Raw genomic sequence first — 17,243 nt, 5'->3', positions numbered from 1 at the left:
CACATATACACAGTCCTGTTGGGTTTATTCCTAGGAGTGAACTGCTGAGCTATAATATACCTATGTGTACGTTCACATTCAGCAGACACTAATAAAGAGTTTTCCAAAGCAGTTATTCAAATTGATCCTCTTACTGGCACTGTATGATTTAGTTGCCAATCAGTAATATAGTTAGTCCTTTTAATTTTAACCAATCTAATGGGTGTGTCGTAGTATCCCACGGTGGTCTTTACTTGCATTTTCCTGATGACTAATTAGTTTGAGCACCTTTTCGCAAGCTCAGTTTCACATGATCACTTTGAAATTTCAGAATTTCACATGTGCACATGCTCATTGACCATTTGGATATGGGATTTGTATGTGTGTATGTGTAGTGCCTATTTAAGATTTTTGGCCATTTTTTGGGTTGGGTTATCTGCCTTTTTCATGCTAGTCAATGAAAATTTGGCATGATCTGGCTTAAAATGTTGAACTGGAACAATCAGATTTTTTTCTCTCTTTTTTCTCTTTCATTCTCTCTTTCTCTGTATTTTGACCTGGAAAAAATGTAGGAAAAAAGATGGGTTTCAGCCTGACAGGATCTGAAAATTCATAAGGTGATAGAGCATCACTGTCCAATAGAACTTTCTCAAATGACAAGAATACTCTATATCTGAGATACTCAAATATGGTAAACCTATCCTCATGTGGCCTCATTGTTTGAAATGTGGCAATTGTGACTGAGGAAGTGAATGTTACGTTTTATTTAATTTTAATTAATTTAAGTTTAAATAGCCACATGGGGCCAGTGGGGCTACAGAATTGAAGAGTACAGGTCTCATAGATGGGCCAAGCATAAACCAGTTATGAATAAGCTAGTGTAGGGATCCTAGCTAAGACAAAGGAGAGTTTCTTCTTCTTCTTCTTCTTCTTTTTAAAGTAATCTCTACACCCAATGTGGGGCTGGAACTCATGACCTGCATATAAAGAATCACATGCTCTTCTGGCTGAGCCAGCCAGGCACCCCTCAAAGGAGAGTTTCTGTTTCTGAATTCCCAGCAGCTGTTCAGATGAGACTGGTCTGAAGAGTTTTGAGTGGCTAGAGCTATTTTCATATCTCCTTTTACTGTGGTCTGATCTTATGAATGTTCCTGTTTTTAGATTTCTGTAAGATTGCATCTCCCTTGTACTGCCCTGATGCTGGTTTTTCAGCTTTTCCAAGTTCTCAATTAAACACAGTGAAATGAGTCTTTTCCAAGTGACTTTGCTGTGACTAAATTGATTAGTTGGCTCAGAATACTCTAAAGTCCTCTTCCTCAGGAAGAACCAAATTTTACCGTGAAGACCTTGACAGATTTACCAGCTTTACTCAACACCTCTTGGGGTGGCTGCCAAGTTCATAACACTTTTTCCTCTTTGCGAAGACTCCCAGACACACAGGGATAGGTGCTCAGTGACCATATTTAAGCCACATGATCTTGTCATCTTCTCTACAGAGGAGTGGTTCAAAAACTTTCATGTGGTTCTGAATCAGTGGGAGGATTTGTTAAAACACAGATTGTGGGACCCATCCCTGCAGTTTCTTTTCCAGTAGGTCTGTGGATGGGACCCAAGCATTTGCATTTATAACAAGTTCTCAGGTGATACTGATGCTGCAGGTCTGGGGCCCCACACTTTAGGAACCACTGCTGTAGATAATTACCTCAGGGATAGTCACCCTGAGATAGGGCTATCAGCTTCTCTCAGGAATTTGTGACTTGGAACAAAGAGATGTGGAGACTGAGGGCTGTTAGAGCAGCGCTCTGGAGAGAAGTTCCAAAAACTATCACTGTTTCAATTACCTCAGCTGGTAGGTGGAGGCTTGGTTACTTAATCCTTTCACTTAATCCTATTACTTTCGTTATTTTCCAGAAACTGGCCATAGAAAAGTTTCTCTTGCCTGCCCCTAAAAGAACTTGAACTTTAGACACAAGTATTAGACCCAAGAACTTGTGTCTTTAGACACAAGAACTTAGAACTTGAGAACTATGACACAAATATATCAGTTATGGGTTCCACCAGAAAAACAAAAACCATTCTCAGTATTTAAAACAGACATAACATAGTACAGAGAATTGGTCATGGGGTGATAGAAAGTCTGAGAAGCCAAACAGGCAATGAGAGATTAGCAACAGCAGGAAGCCCCTCTGCCCCTAGGCTGGAGGGACCAGGGGAGAAGGTGGCATTAACAGAGGCTGGGGTGAACTGGAAGAAGCTGGAACCACAGTGGACCAGCCCAACGTGGGAAATGCTGCTACCCTTGCCAGAAACATCACCCAGCGGTGGAGAAGTGGAAGTGGAGAAATGGGTCTCACGTTTGCTCTTGCTTCCAACCTCTCGGCAAGGCCTTTCTCCGAACAGGAGCGGGGGGCAGATGGCCTGTGATAGTGAGGACAGCTTGGGGCAGTGGGGAAGGACAAGGCATGGATCTGAAAACAAGCCAAGGACAAGCACTGTTCAATTTGGATTTCTCATTTTTTTTCCAAAGTACATTTTGCCTACTTACAGTTTAGTGAGATAATATGTGCTTGCTATATAATTTCTAATAGTTTCTTAAGAACAAATTTTTAAAAAAATTTAAATAACTTTTTATTGTTTCATAATTACGGTTGACATTTGAGATAATCTTCAGGGGAAAACTGCACATGATAACAAGAACCAGCATCTGAATTTTCAATGGCAGAAGTGTTCCTATTTGTCTCATCTAATTTAATGCTCAAAAACCTTGTGAAGTAGGTTTTGTTGTTAACTCCATTTGAAGAATAAGAAAGTTGAGGCTCAGAGGGAGTAAGCAACACAGAATAAGCAAAGTCACATTGCTCAAAAGTGGTAAAATGGCATGATCCCAAACCTGGGCTCAGCACATAACCTCAATTGTTGCAAAACACCAAGCTATTGTGTGAAAACACATGCAAAGCTACAAACTTAAAATTCTTTCTCTATTTATATCTCATTTCCTCCCTTATCTAAAGCCCAAGGTGTAGAGTAAAACCTTGTAACCAGAACTGAGAGAGGTTATTTTGAAAGATCAGCAAAATACCCTAAGACATCTTCCCCCTCCTCCACCTGTAGATGGTCAATTAAATCTATTCTCAGTAGTCCCACAGTTTCCTAATTAATAGGCAACGATTATGGGGCAAGACGGGGTCTTTCATAAGATCATTCTAGAATAACAGCAACCATTTAAAAAAGAAAAGAAAAAAAGCAAAGAGCATGTAAATTAAGCTAGACAGAGTGGGAGTTTTTGATGTCTCATGAGACTACTTAGTCACTTAGAATTAAATACAAACACACAATGAGTGTATGTGAATGTATGTGCATGCATCTCATAGAGAGGAAGAGAGAGACAGTTCCCTTCTGTCTCGATAGAAGTTGTTAATCTTCCTCTGGTCCCATGTCCGCAGACTGCCTTTCTGATGCTGAAGAGCCATCTTTGTTTCCCCTGGTTACCAATGAAACCACGTACAGGGATCAGTTCAAATCCATCACCACTTACAGAAAAATGCTTCCAAATACAACAGCTTACTTTCTGTATCTGTTATCGACATATCTATTGAATAGGAAGGACAGCTCACATGTGCGCATCCACACATTTTTGTGCTTAGAGTCTACCGTATATGATGTCTTTTACATATGGAAAGGAGCTGTGTAACATGGCACATCCCTATAACATTAATTGCTATAGAGAATGGAATTTTTTTCTGCAGGCAGGCTCCATCCTCTCCTTCATTGCTGAAGACCCAAGAGAAATTGCTGTAAAGTGATTTGTCCTATAAAGTTACTCCTTAGAGTGCACCTCAATAATATACTTTTATCTATAAGGATAAGCCCTGCCTTATAGAGAGTCTCCACATCCAATTTATTGACTCAATAAATTTCAGGCTTACTGATTATGTTTCCATCTAAAAGCTTTACACAGTTATAAAACTGGAGAGCCTTTAGAATCATTTCAGGTCAAGTTTCTTTCTGAATATTTTTCCACAATGAGCTGCAATACATTAAGCCTACCCATTAACTAGAATATCACCAGTTATACTCTTGATCTGATGGCCAAGGGAACATTTGCATTGTCTGGGTTCCATTTAACACAATATTTGAAATGGATAGAGTAGTTCAGAACATTCAAATTTATCTTCCTTCAGTGGAGAAAAATGTGTATGGTCTGTAAGGAATAGGCTTGTTAAAAGAAAATCAGAATTCAGCACTAAAACTCCTCTCTCAGCAAAGCAAAGCATCTCTCTCTCTCCCCTGAGATCCTCAACCAGTTCCATGAACATTTTTCTCTTGAACCCAAGTTAGTGTTGCATAATGAAATGAAAGAATAAGAGTGATAAGCTTTCCACCAATGATTAGGTGGAGTTGTTTTAAATCTTAATCATGAACTTTTTTGTACAGTCTTCTAGAGATTTTGCTAGTGGAAATAAGGGTGTGAGCTGATCCTTATTTGTGATTGAGATACATCAAGTGCCATTATAAGTTACCTTTACAACTGGAATAACTAGATGCATCGATTTCTTTTACTCACTTAAAAAGACACCTGGAGATTTGCTCTCAGTGTTAATTTTTGATAATACTTGGTATTCATTGAATAATGAAAAATGTCACGGTAAAATTTTTAATACGAAAATAAAATCTTCCTAAAGGGTCAGAACTCTGCTACACACCTTTTGCTTACCTTTAACTCAACATTTGACTGTATTAAGATCCCAGCATTCTCGAACAGCACGATGTTGTTTTGGTTTAGGTCGTTTAAAAAAATACTTGAGAGAAAGGTATGGGAAATGAGAGGAGAGTGTTTTGGATTTAAAAGTACACGTATACATACGTGTCGTTTATTAAAACTTCAGACAAGGACGTCGTCTTCTTGGGAGTTGAGAGCGTCAGGGCGGGAAGTCAGCTGCAGGGAAGAACAAAAGCATGGCTGCGCGATAGTACTATCTCCGCAGCAGCAGTAGGCTCCCTGATGGAGGGTTGCAGCGACTGTCTGTTACGCCGCCTTTTTACTAGTGACAGCCTCCGTTATTCTGTCAGCTCAGCCAACTAAGCTGTTCCCTGCGTTCTGGTTGGTCACCCGGACTCCGTTAAATGGGAGAAGGAAAGAGGACAGAAAGGTGAATTGTACTAAGTGGGGCACACGGGGATTTCTCTTCTTCGGGACCGGCATCGCCTCATCCTCGGGGACGTGGGGGAATTCCAGGACCGCTTTTAACCCAGAAACCAGTGCGTCCTATTAATTAGTTTCTACGCCCAAGGACGGCAGTGAAAGGCTTAATCTTCTCTTTCCAGCTGGGGCCAAGAGCCGGGTTGATCAGAGCTGCCTGGCCCGTGCGCACTAGCGCCGGACCCCTGGTGGCCCTCAGAGTCCGCACTGGGCAGAGTGGAGGTCAAGTCAAAGGGCACAACCGCACGGTGCCCTCCCCCCACCTCCCCCCACCTCCCCCTACCTCCCCCCACCCGCGCTGTCCGCAACTCGGCTTATTGAACGACCACCGCTAACACTGCAAGGCTGGAGGGCGGGGAGGGGGCGGGTCCCGGCGGGGGCGGGACCAAAGGGAGGGGACGAAGCGGCCGAGGACTATTTCGGGAAGTGTAGTTCTTCGAACCCCAGTTAGCGTAGCTACCCGGGCTGTGCTTGGGAGACTTAGACTACAACTCCCAGGGGTGTGCGGGCCCGGCTGGGGAGTCCATGCGCAGTGGGCGCCACATTGTATCCTATCAGGCGAGGAGAGGGTGATGTCACCTGCGAGTTGGTAACCTACGAGCGGCTGTGAAGGAAACTGTTTAACCGGATCCCATTGTACCCGGAGCGCAGAGCCGCCTTTCCAGCATGCAGGGGCTGCTCAGGTAAGGGGGACGTGCCGCCTCGCCCGCCGCACTCATTCATTAAATAGCACCGCGCGGTGGCGCGGGGGTGGGCGCGCTTCTTCGGGCCCGGCGCTGGGTTCGCGACGCGCCCTCCAGCTGCCTTCCCGGAGCCCCAGGGCCAGTAGGTAAATATTAAACCCGTCCTTCAGGTTGGGTCTGGGTGGGAAAGGGACCTAGACAGCTCCCGGCTGCGAAGCTGGGTTTAGGAAAATGGCTGCAAGCGCGGCGAAAAGCAAGGCGAGCCCGGAGGAAGGCGCCCCCGAGGACAGGGGTCCCTCCCTCCTTTCTTTCTGAGGCGCTGGGATGCCAAAATAGCAGGCAGGGTACCACTCGCCGCCTTGCTGCGGGCTCCCGAGGCTGCGGCGTTGGGGCGCCGAGGGGTCGTGGCCTCGGCTGGGGGCCCTGCCGCGGTAGGGAGCTGCTGGTCGCGGAGGCTCTGAGGCAGGCGTGGTGGACTCGGAGGTGGCGACAGGGAAGGAGGGACTCGTTTAGCCGCCGGCCCGCGTCCGAGCAGAACCGCAAACATCCTTGCAGCCTTCACTTCAAGCTTTATTCGAAAGGGACGGGGTGACTGTAATTCCAAGAAAGTTGGAAGCTAAAGGTCTCACAGGAGAGGAGGGAAACCCGCGCTGCGGAAGGAGCATGGGGGTGTTGGCGAACAGCAGTGAGTGGAGGCTGCGCCGCCTGCGGAGCGGGTTTGAGGCGCCGCAGAGCGCTCCCGCCTCTCCGCCTGGGAAAGGTGCATCTTCGTTCCCCCCTGCTCTGATTGCTCCCTCCACGAAGAGCACCTGAGCGGGGGCGAAGCATCTGCCCGGAGCCCTGGGCTGGGAGGTGGTAAGGAGGTGCAGAGTGTCTAATAATCAGATGATAATGCTCACTGTGAGGCAGGAGGGCTGGGCAATAGGAACCAGCTGGTATCGAAAATCCAACCGCTCGTGATGGGCTTGCCCTTGTACTTGAGACGCGCTCGAGGCCCGAGAACTCTGTAATAAAGTCCTCTGGATTTCCTTTCCCTAGCACTCTCATTCTCTCGTATACTCATTCATTCATCAAACCCTGCGAATGGCTCTTATCAAGTTGCTCACGGCCTGGCGTTGGGGTGTTGTGTTCCCTCACCCCCCCCCAAGTATTTTAGTGGGCCCAGGAATAGATACCTACGCTTTCTTTCCTCCAACTCGGTCCCCCACCCCATCTCCACCAGCAGGAGAGCATTAACAAGAGCAAATGCTACTCGTGACCGTTTTGCTCTCATTGAGTTGGTAGTTGCTTGAGCCTGGAGAAGGACCTAGTGAATTGAAGCGGAGTTTGTCTGCAAGATGAATCCCGTTGCCATAGCGACTCCTGTCGTCGGAATCTTAACTGCTCCCACTGCTGTTTCAATTCGATGTGGCTCTGCGGGCAGCTGGGAGGGCGTGGCCAGAGGGTGTGGTCAAATGCTCGTTCCGGGCCCAGCTGCTCTCTCTTCTTCACCCGTTTCACAGCCCAGGCCTCTCGTCATTCTCTTAGAAGTAGCTTGGACACAGTTCAAGACCCCTTTCCCTCTCGTGTGTCCGTACCTGGACTCTGCCCCTCTCCGGAAGTAATAGTTTGGAGCCTTTTTCCTGAGGCAAGCTCTGAAAACTACAATGGAATGATCTCTTTTGCCTTTCAGGCTAGATGCATAATGTTCCTGATAACGTACCTGACAGTGTTAGAGGCAGCTTTCTCAAGGGGGGTGTGTCCTCTGTTTTGCATGAAGAGAGCTCCCAGGCCACCAGTAAAGGGCCTCAATTTGCTCTAGGTGCAGCTCTCTGGAAGTTTATAGGGACAATTAATGACTGAAATTGAATTATGGAAGTCAGTATCATCCCTTGTGGTTCTCATAAAATCTAAAAGCCTGCCACCTGCCTGAGGGATGCAGGTCCTTGAGAATGAAGGGGACTGGGCAGGGATCTAGGAGGCCTGGGTCCTGCTCGGGCTCTGTCATTGCTGGCTACCCCACCCTGGGGTTAACCTTTTACCTCAGGGGACCTTGGTCAGTAGTAATGTGGGGGAGGGATAGAGAGTGTTTCCCAAAGTTAATTCGTGGTATAAAATCTTGTGACTCTGCAAGGACTTGGTCATTGTCTTTTCTCAAAATAATCTGAAGATGAGTTAAATTCAGCTTCTGACACTGTGCCTTTGGGTTAACATCTCTTTGGCTTAATATCTGAGCCTTACGTGTATGCTTTGACTGGCAAAATAGCCTGGATCCTCATGGCAGTCCTTCAGAGTGTGCAAGGCAGCCATATTACTCTTTATAATAACATTTCTTTTTTTTAAACATTTTTTAAAAAGATTTTATTTATTTATTTGACAGAGAGAGACAAAGCGAGAGAGGGAACACAAGCAGGGGGAATGGGAGAGGAAGAAGTAGGCTTCCCATTGAGCAGGGAGCCTGATGCGGGTCTCGGTCCCAGGACCCTGGGATCCAGAACTGAGCCGAAGGCAGATGCTTAACGACTGAGCCACCCAGGCGCCCCTATAAAAATATTTCTAATATTACTAGTATTATCCCTGTATCTGGACTTCTGTTTATCCTTGTATCTTAGAATTGTTTAGATTTTGCCTTTTTTTAAAAATATTTTATTTATTTGAGAGAGAGAATGAGAGGGAGCATGAGACGGGGGAGGGTCGGAGGGAGAAGCAGACTCCCTGCCAAGCAGGGAGCCCGATGCCGGACTCAATGCCGGGACTCCAGGATCATGACCTGAGCCCAAGGCAGCCGCTTTAACCAACTGAGCCACCCAGGCACCCCTAGGTTTTGCCTTTTTATAGATTCTTGATGAATGCAGTTATTTGTAATTTAATTGCATTAAGTATAATTGAATTACACAAATATTTTGTTTACCTTCTGCTTTTATTACATTCCAAGGTGGATTATCACAGATACTGCAGTTAAGGGGGGAAAAGGCTGTATCTGTGAGTGTCTATGCATGTGCATTAGTGTGCAGGTAAATGCTTGGGGATGCTGAGTGCCAGGTGGTTGACATTCATCATCTTGTTTTAAGTAGGTGTTTACATCCTCATGAGGAAACAGAATCAGAAATTGTCACCCACTCTTTATTTTTGTCCTAGAACTTATCATTGACTGAAAATCTCCTTCATTTATCAGTTTTTCTTGTGTCTCTATAATTCTGACAGTTCTAATGTGTAGCTTTTTTTTCCACTCCCCTAAGGTCTTTGAGGGCAGGGTCTTTGTCTTGTCCTTCCCTGTCTCTCTAGCAATTAGTGTTTGATCACGGGCAGGTATTTAATAAATATTTGTTGAGTCAATAGTAGAACCATGATTGGAGATTCAAGATTGCATTCTCTCCATTGATAGTTCTGGCATCAGTTGTAATATTCCTGTAGTTTTCTGTGAAGTAGTTTCATCTCAGCATAAATGAAAACTCCCATGTAGCACATAATTGAAGTGTAAAAGGCCTCCCATGTGTTTGAAATAGATGTATTTTGTAATTATTTGGTTTTGGAATACATTCACTCACATAGACTTTTTTCCTTAAAATTCTTGTTACAGTTCTTAATACAATTCTTATTACCCCAAAGCAGGTACTTCTATATTTCTAGATTTCTCTTGTACTATCCTTGACCCAGATAACTTTCCCAGGAGGTGTATGACAGGAGAGACACACACAAAGGCACACAGAGACACACCAAGGGAAAGATATAGAGGCTCTTGCCAGGCCTAATACCTGAGGCACCATTTGGGTAGAGGAGGTGGACAATGGCTCTCTCATCTGGGGTGGAGTTTACCCAAAAACAGGATCAGTTGTCCCACGTGGCTAATGTGAGAGAAGAAATGGGAGTAGGAAACATTTGTCCAATATTTGTAACATTCTGTTATCAGTAGTCAGATTCTGTGGGTTTTTAGAAGCATAAATTAATAAGGAGGTGCTATACTACCGAGGGTGCAGTGGGTCATGTCCTTGCGTGGTGCTTACAGGAGCTTAGTGAGTAGGTGCCAAGGAATTTGAATCCTGGCTTTCTTGCTCTGTGGATAGGCTCTGGGTGTTAAGAATGCCTGTGTGTCTGTGTGTGGTTTTATTTGAGCTACTTTGTTTAAAAGGCTGCTTTTAGTGTTGGTACTATGGTCATCAGGACAAATAAGGTGTTTACAAACAAAACATGGTTAAGATTGAAAGTGTTTCATTGTGTAAATATTTTGGGGATGTTATAAAGAGTGGCTTTGGCTTGAGAATCTTGAGGTCTTCTGTGAAATCACTTAAAAAGTTACAGCTGTTGGATCAGGGGAAACAAGCTTTCCAACAAAGCTTGGTACCACTGAGAGCCTTAGGTGTTTGGTTCAAGAAATAATCACAGAGCTTGTAACTTCTGTGGGGCCCTCCTTGGCTTCATCTCACGCTCCTGGTATTTCCAAGTTTTAAGGCTATCCTTCTATTGCGGGAAACAAAGCAACTTTGCCAATTTAGGTTACAAACTCGTTTAAATTCTAGAGAGGGCACAGTCAAAATGAAAATTTTTCTATTCTGTGAATTTTTTTCTTCTCTGAATAAGGGATGTGGACTACTGTCACTTACTTTGGCATTATGATTTCTAACTTGGTAATGGAGGAAATCTTCCAAGTGAGTATGTATCCTAAACACTCACAGAATCTGTTCTTGGTGATTTTCCCAAGAGCTCAGTTTAGAGGTAACTGATTGCATAGGTACTGTTTAAGAAATCGATAAGGAGGGCAGTTTCTCTATGTGGCTTGGGGGTAGCATCTGGTCAGTGGGGCAGACTGGGGTGGAGGATACCTCCTTTGAGGTTATATTCGCTTAGCAAGTATACTGTTTTTTTCTCTAGATTGTGTTTAGAGTGGCTGAGGGCAGCTGATAGAGATCTGAAGTGCCTCCCTGCCCCTCCGGTTCCTCCAAGCCACCACTTAGTACCCCCGCTGAAAGGGACAGATGCAGATGAGATGCAAGTTGATTTTGATGACCTATATTCCACTCTAGCAGGCTGTTTTTGCAGGAAAAAGAAAAAGTTTACCTTTTCATTTTCTGACATCCTTTCCACTGTTCCAGGAGGAGGGAACTGAGTTTTTTTCATTTTTTTTCAAAGTGAGTTTGCACTCATAGCACCCAGGTCTAAAAATTAGTTAAACACTAATTAATCCAGGAGCACTGCAGCAAGTATATGGAGACCTCTCCCTGCGTCCCCCCTCCCCTGCAGTTAATCTGAGGTTACCAAATACATACTCAACTTTGGTGAGCTTTATTTTCCTTGTTGATGTTTAAGCACTCCTGGTTTTTACACCCTCTGTGACTTTCTGCAGTAATGGCTTCCCTCATTTGGAATGGGTGCTCCTCTGAGTTTCTAAATTCTCCTTGTGCTCTCAGATCCATCTTGAGGAGATTCCACAGATTCCAGGAAGCCTTCCCTGCTTCAGCTTTTACTGACCCCCTCTGCTCCTTCCTCCTTAGAGCCCTTAGCCTGACCACAGAACTTAACACAACCAACATGATGCTAATAGTCAAGGTATGATGCAATAGTCAAGGACCCTTATGCCGGGTCCTTCCTAATATTTTACATGGGCTTAACCGTTGATTCCTCTAACAGCTCTATGAGTTGAATACTATCATCACCATTTTACAAATGAAGAAACTGAGGCATGAAGAAGTTAAGGAACTTGCCTAGCTCTAGTATTGCAACTGATTAGTGGCAGACTAGGTTAGGGAGCCAGGCAGCCTAGTTCTTTACACCCCACACGATTGCTTTGCCTCTGGTTTTCCTATGTGGTACATTCTTTTCTCTCCATCAAGTTAGGGGGGATCACAACTTCCTTTGTATCTCTGAATTCTGAAACAGTGCTGGGGCAGTAAGTGCTGGGCTGATTGAGAGTAAAAATGCTTCTTCAGTTAATGGTTCCTTAAAGTCTGACTTTCTGGAGCAGCAAATGTTGCATGAGATTAAAAATGTTGCATTTGTGTATTTGGATGATACTACTTTTGAACTCCCTCCTTTTGGCTATGTGGGTGATAGGCAAATTATTTGAAAAAAAAAAAAAAGAAAGAAACGCTCTTATATGCCAACTCTAAATCCATTTGGAGCCTGTCCAGCATTAGACTGTATTTGTTAATGAGATAACTTTTCAATAGGTTGAATCTCTTATCTGAAAAAAACAAAAACAACAAAAAAACCCTGCTCACCCAGAACAGAGCCACAGAAGCCTGTGACTCCCACAACTTCTGAGCTTCCCTCCTCCTTGTTGTCTTTTAACATAAATTGTGAAGGCTCTTTTGAAAGGGAAATAATGAAAACTTGAGTAGTAGTCAAACATGTAATCTAATATTGGGTTATCCTTAGATACTAAAATAAGCTTTTTTATTGCCCACCTCAGAAGGGAGACTTTTATTTATTTTTACAGTGGAGCAAATTTGGTATCAAATATACTATTGCAGTTCTTCTAAACCATAGCCACTATTGTGAATTAAATGTGGAAACCGAGGGAAGCAGGTTCAGTTTCCAGTGTAGTTGGTACGATTTCCTGACTTACAATAGATCTTTTCCTTTTGGCTTAAAGCTGGATATTGTGCCACTTTGACAATATTTAATGAAGACAATTGAGTAAAACTCAAACTGTGTCATTTAGGGAAATAATAGGAAAGTTATGCCCTAACAATATATTGCCAGGAAGAGAAAATGAAAACAAAGGGCTTATTAGCAATTAGGCTACTCAAACATAATATTCATTCAACAGACATTGATTTCAGAAGCTTTTTGTTTTTTTTCCATTCATCTTGTTACACTTCCTAAGTATGTCAGTCACCTTTAGTAATAACCTGAGTTCATTCTGTTCTATAAATTGCACCAGGATTAGAATTGAAGGTACCTTGTATTCTGACAGGTACATAATTAGGGTCAGCTGTTAAACTAGTCTTTGTCCTTTTCATTTTTGGGAAAAAAAAGTCTTCTGTGTAGTTGACAAACATTGCCCATCTGATGGGCTTTCTGAATTGAGGCTTCCAAGAGTAGATAGCCCATATCCCAGCTTTGGGCATTGTCTGGGCAATACAGATGCCCATCTTTTGGTTTTTGAAATGGATTCTTATATTCTGCTTTTTGGCTAAGCTCAGTTTGTTAATGATATACAAACCAGATCGAGGCCATGGGTTAGTTTTGCCTTGTTTTGGAGCCACAAACTACTGTAATTTTAATCAACCTTTTTTTTTATTTAACTTTTTAAAATTTAATTTAGTGTTTTTGTTTTTGTTTTTGTTTTAAGTAGGCTCTGTACCTAAGGTGGGGGTTGAACTTGGAACCCTGAGATTAAGAGTCCCATACTCAGGGGCACCTCAGGTGGCACCGGGTGCTCAGTCAGTTAAGTGTCGGACTCTTGATTTTGGCTCAGGTCATGATCTCAGGATCCTGAGATCACTCTGTGTCAAGCCCTGTGTCAGAGTCTCTCTCTTGTCTCTCTGCCCCCCACTGCTCGCACTCGCTCTCCTTCTCTCTCTGTCTCAAATAAATCTTTAAAAAGAGAAAAAGTTGCATGCTCTACTTCCTGAGCCATCCAGGTGCCCCCTCCCCTTTTTTTTTAAATTCATCATGCTTTTGGCAACAAAGGAGGCTAGACAGTACACTGTGGATATGTTAACACATAGCTGTCACCAGAATGGCAAAAGATGGTGCCATATTACAAAATGAACTGATGGGGATCTTAGTTTTTTCAGACCACATAAGTTAGAGGCAAGGCTTTGCCAGCAATTTGCCAAGGAACTATATGCTTCTGACAGGTGTCCTATGAAGAGTGAGTTAGAACTAAGAGCATCTTCCTAAAACTTTGCCAAAGCCCCATAGCCTTGGTTGTTTCTGTTTCTTGGGGATGTGACAAGTCAATAGTGGATGTTTTGGTGCCATTTCTTGCTTGGCTTTGCTATTCTTCCATAAAACTTCCGCAGATTTGCCTCCTAGAAGAAGAGGGAAGGATGGTGGTCAAAGTCATTCACTGGGTCAGTTGGATTGTTCTTGTGTCTAAATTTGTATTTGTTTCACAGGTTTGGTAAAACTGAGCAGTGAAATGTTAAGACATGAATTAAGTTAGAACCTGTAGTTCTTTTTTTTTTTTTTTGTCTTTGTAAAAATTTTAAAGTCAGTTAACATGTAGTGTAGTATTGGTTTTAGGGGTAGAATTTAGTGATTCATCATTACATATAACACCCAGTGTTCATCCCAACAATTGCTCTCTTTAATGCCCCTCATCCATTTAGCCCACCCCGCCCCAGGCAACCCTCAGTTTATTATCTGTATAAAGAGTCATTTATGGTTTGCCTTCCTCTCTGTTTTTGTTTTATTTTTCCTTTCCTTCCCCTATGTTCATCTGTTTTGTTTCTTAAATTCCACATATGAGTGAAAATAATGACATTTGTCTTTCTCTGACTGACTTATATCACTCAGCATAATACCCTCTGGTTCCATCCATGTTGTTGCACATGGCAAGATTTCATTCTTTTCGATGGCCGAGTAATATTCGATTGTATTTATGTATGTATGTATCTATATATATATAATTACATCTTTTCTGCAATAAGATGATTAGACTAAGGGCCCTTCTAAATCCTGAGAATTTATTACCAAAAATACTCTAAAAAGTTAAAGAAATGAAGCAAATTAAACATTTGAAGGTCCTTGCTACACTCCCTACTCTCGAAAGTTGGTGAAATTGTGGGTACAGAAAATGTCATATGGTTTTGTGCAAGGTAAATGACTTTGGATTTATTTTTTTAAATGCACCCCATATTAGTGGTTATTTGATTTAGGATGATGGTGGCAAAAGAAACAACAATAACATTTCTGTTTATTTCCCATTCTGTTTGTGTGTAGCAGTCTTATTTGCATGAGAGGTGCCCACCCCCTCACTCCCGCTCCCCCCCCCCCCCCCCCCCCCCCGGCAATTACTCAGTGCTCAGGGGGTAATTTGAGCAGAAAGTCAGAGACAGTGTGGAATGAATTGGGCTGGAATTGAAGGCGATGGTTGAGACAGCATCGTGTTCAGAACGTTAAATAAAAGGCCTGTTGTTATACTTTTGCATTTTAAAAATCAAGGATGGAGATTGGATTGGACTAGAAAACCTCTATGACCCATTTAGGGCTTGACAATCTGTGTGCAGGTGACACTACAGAAGTTCCAGGAACTGTGGCAAGAAAATGCCTTGCCTATGACATTTTCTGCTAAGGGATTGGTTTATATAAAAAATACATATATACTATTTTTAGTTTGACCCAGTTTCTTTTCAGGCTGTGACTGAAGCTGTCTTTCTAACGTACTCCATCTTTTCCTACTATACGAGCCGTGAACTGCCTCCTTGTCAGGTCTGCACTCATCGTCTCCCTCGGGCAAAGGAGAAGATTGTCCCCAGTCTGCCAGGTTTCACATGAGGGGGACCACAACCACTGACCTCACAAAGGAGCCTGTCTTCCCCCTTAACCTCCTAATGAAGAATAGGGAGCTATGTGGTAGCAGAGAGGGGGCTGCTTACATTTTAATCCTCCCAAGCTAGACTGTTTTTCTGATGGAATAAGTTGGGGAAAGTAGGTGGAGGGGAGGACAGAGGGGGTTATTGGGTCTCACTTATCTTATCATTTGTTTCCCTCTGGATTGCGTTTGTTTATACTGCCTCCTCAGGCCAGGAATTCCTCCAACAGAAAGCATGCGTACACACGGGGATATTCAGATCCGATCCCGGCTTCCTCCTTCTTGTGTCCCATTTGCTGACTTGGCTTTCCTCTCTACAGCCTGATCTGAAAGGAGGGCTGGAGATGCTTAACCTGTTTTTAATTCTTCCGTTCTGTGGAAAAGAGATCTTAAAACAGTGACTTGGGGCCAACATGTTAATGTTTTTCTGATGGGAAAAGAGGATGGTGATGAGTAGGTTTAAATTCAACATTTATGTAGGTAGAGAGTTTAGTCATGAATGTTTGACACCTTGAAATGAAATCTTTTCACCTTTTGGTTGCTGTGATGTAATTGCACAGAGAAAAAAGAAACACCAGTTAATTTTAGGTTCAGATGTGGGTAATCTTAGCAGTTCACCTCAAACTCTTCGGCCTCTGTTTCCTCATCTGTGAAATGATGTGAAAATTATAAAATTTTGTGAGAATGGTGTCATAAAATAATGACCGTACTTGTATGGCATTGTGTAATATTGATGTAATACCCACTGGGTGTCCCTAGAATGGAAATCAGGAAGAAGGGACGCCAATTTTTTCACCTTCAGCGTTTCCAAACTTGGCCCCTGCTCTTAGCACTATATATCTGAGATGCTGAAGCTAGACCCTTAAAATCAGATCCCTAGTCTGTTCTTAATTGAACAGTGTCTAGTTATGTTCCCCAGTCCCGGGGCTCAGGAAATTCCATAGGTTGTAAGGGATGAGGCTAGACAGTGTTTTGGGGTGATCATCCAATTCTGTTTAAATTGATAAACTCTTGGGGCGCCTGGGTGGCTCAGTCGTTAAGCGTCTGCCTTCAGCTCAGGTCATGATCCCAGGGTCCTGGGATCGAGCCCCACATCGGGCTCCCTGCTCAGCTGGAAGCCTACTTCCTCTCCCACTCCCCCCGCTTGTGTTCCCTCTTTGGCTGCCTCTCTCTGTCAAATAAATAAATAAAATCTTTAAAAAAAAAAATAAATTGATAAACTCTTTAAGCCAGAGTTTGACTACCAGTGGTACACAGGATGGTAGCCAACTGTCATGTTTTGTTTGGCTAACACAGTGTTATTTTTAAAAAATGATTTTAGGGAGCATTTACACTCTGATTTGGTACAGGCCCCACCACACCCTAGTGCCTCATACACAGCCACTTTATGTGATATTTCTTTATCTCCTTGGACCTTGAAGGCATTTGAGTTTGCTATCCCTATTTTAAAATAAATTAAAATTGTAATGGAAGTCTCTTCAAACCCGAGGGCTGGCAAATGACCCAATCCAGGGTTCTTCCACTTCAGTGTTATTGGCATTTGGGACAGGATAATTCTTTGTTGTAGGGGCTGTACTGTGTAGTGTAGGATGTTTAGCAGCTTCCTTGGCCTCTACCCACTAGATACCAGTAGCAACCTTTCCCCCCATTGTACAACCAAAACTGTCCCCAGACATTGCCAAATGTCCCCAGAGGGGCAAATTTGGCCTTGGTTGAGAGCCAGCTGACAGATTTGGGAGAGCCTGAGAACTTTAAACATTAGATACGGCTTGGATATTTAGGGATAAATTGGAATTCATCTGGGAAACCGAGCAACCCTGCTGTTTTTATTTATTTGGGCAGTTGGTGAGAGCAAAGTAAAGGTCAGTGGAGTAGACCCTGTGAGGTCATTTCTCCATTCTTCCATGACCACTGCCTGGGA

General features: G+C 43.4%; 1 protein-coding gene across 1 annotated transcript in view; it reads left to right on the top strand.

Annotated features, from left to right (window-relative positions):
• Positions 1-5,768: 5,768 nt before the first annotated feature.
• Positions 5,769-17,243, top strand: part of DAAM1 (dishevelled associated activator of morphogenesis 1) — a 164,368-nt gene continuing 152,893 nt past the window's right edge. The window contains exon 1 of the mRNA XM_028100530.2: positions 5,769-5,862. The gene's annotated coding sequence lies outside the window, so the exon portion shown is untranslated. The remainder of the gene's footprint in view (positions 5,863-17,243) is intronic.

This window comes from Eumetopias jubatus, unplaced genomic scaffold (assembly GCF_037043125.1).
Source record: "Eumetopias jubatus isolate StellerSeaLion01/CBP00866 unplaced genomic scaffold, mEumJub1_p1.0 scaffold_7, whole genome shotgun sequence".
In the NCBI taxonomy this organism is placed as follows: Eukaryota; Metazoa; Chordata; class Mammalia; order Carnivora; family Otariidae; genus Eumetopias; species Eumetopias jubatus.
The sequence above is the reverse complement of the archived record's forward strand: the minus strand, read 5'-3'. Positions and strand labels throughout refer to the sequence as shown.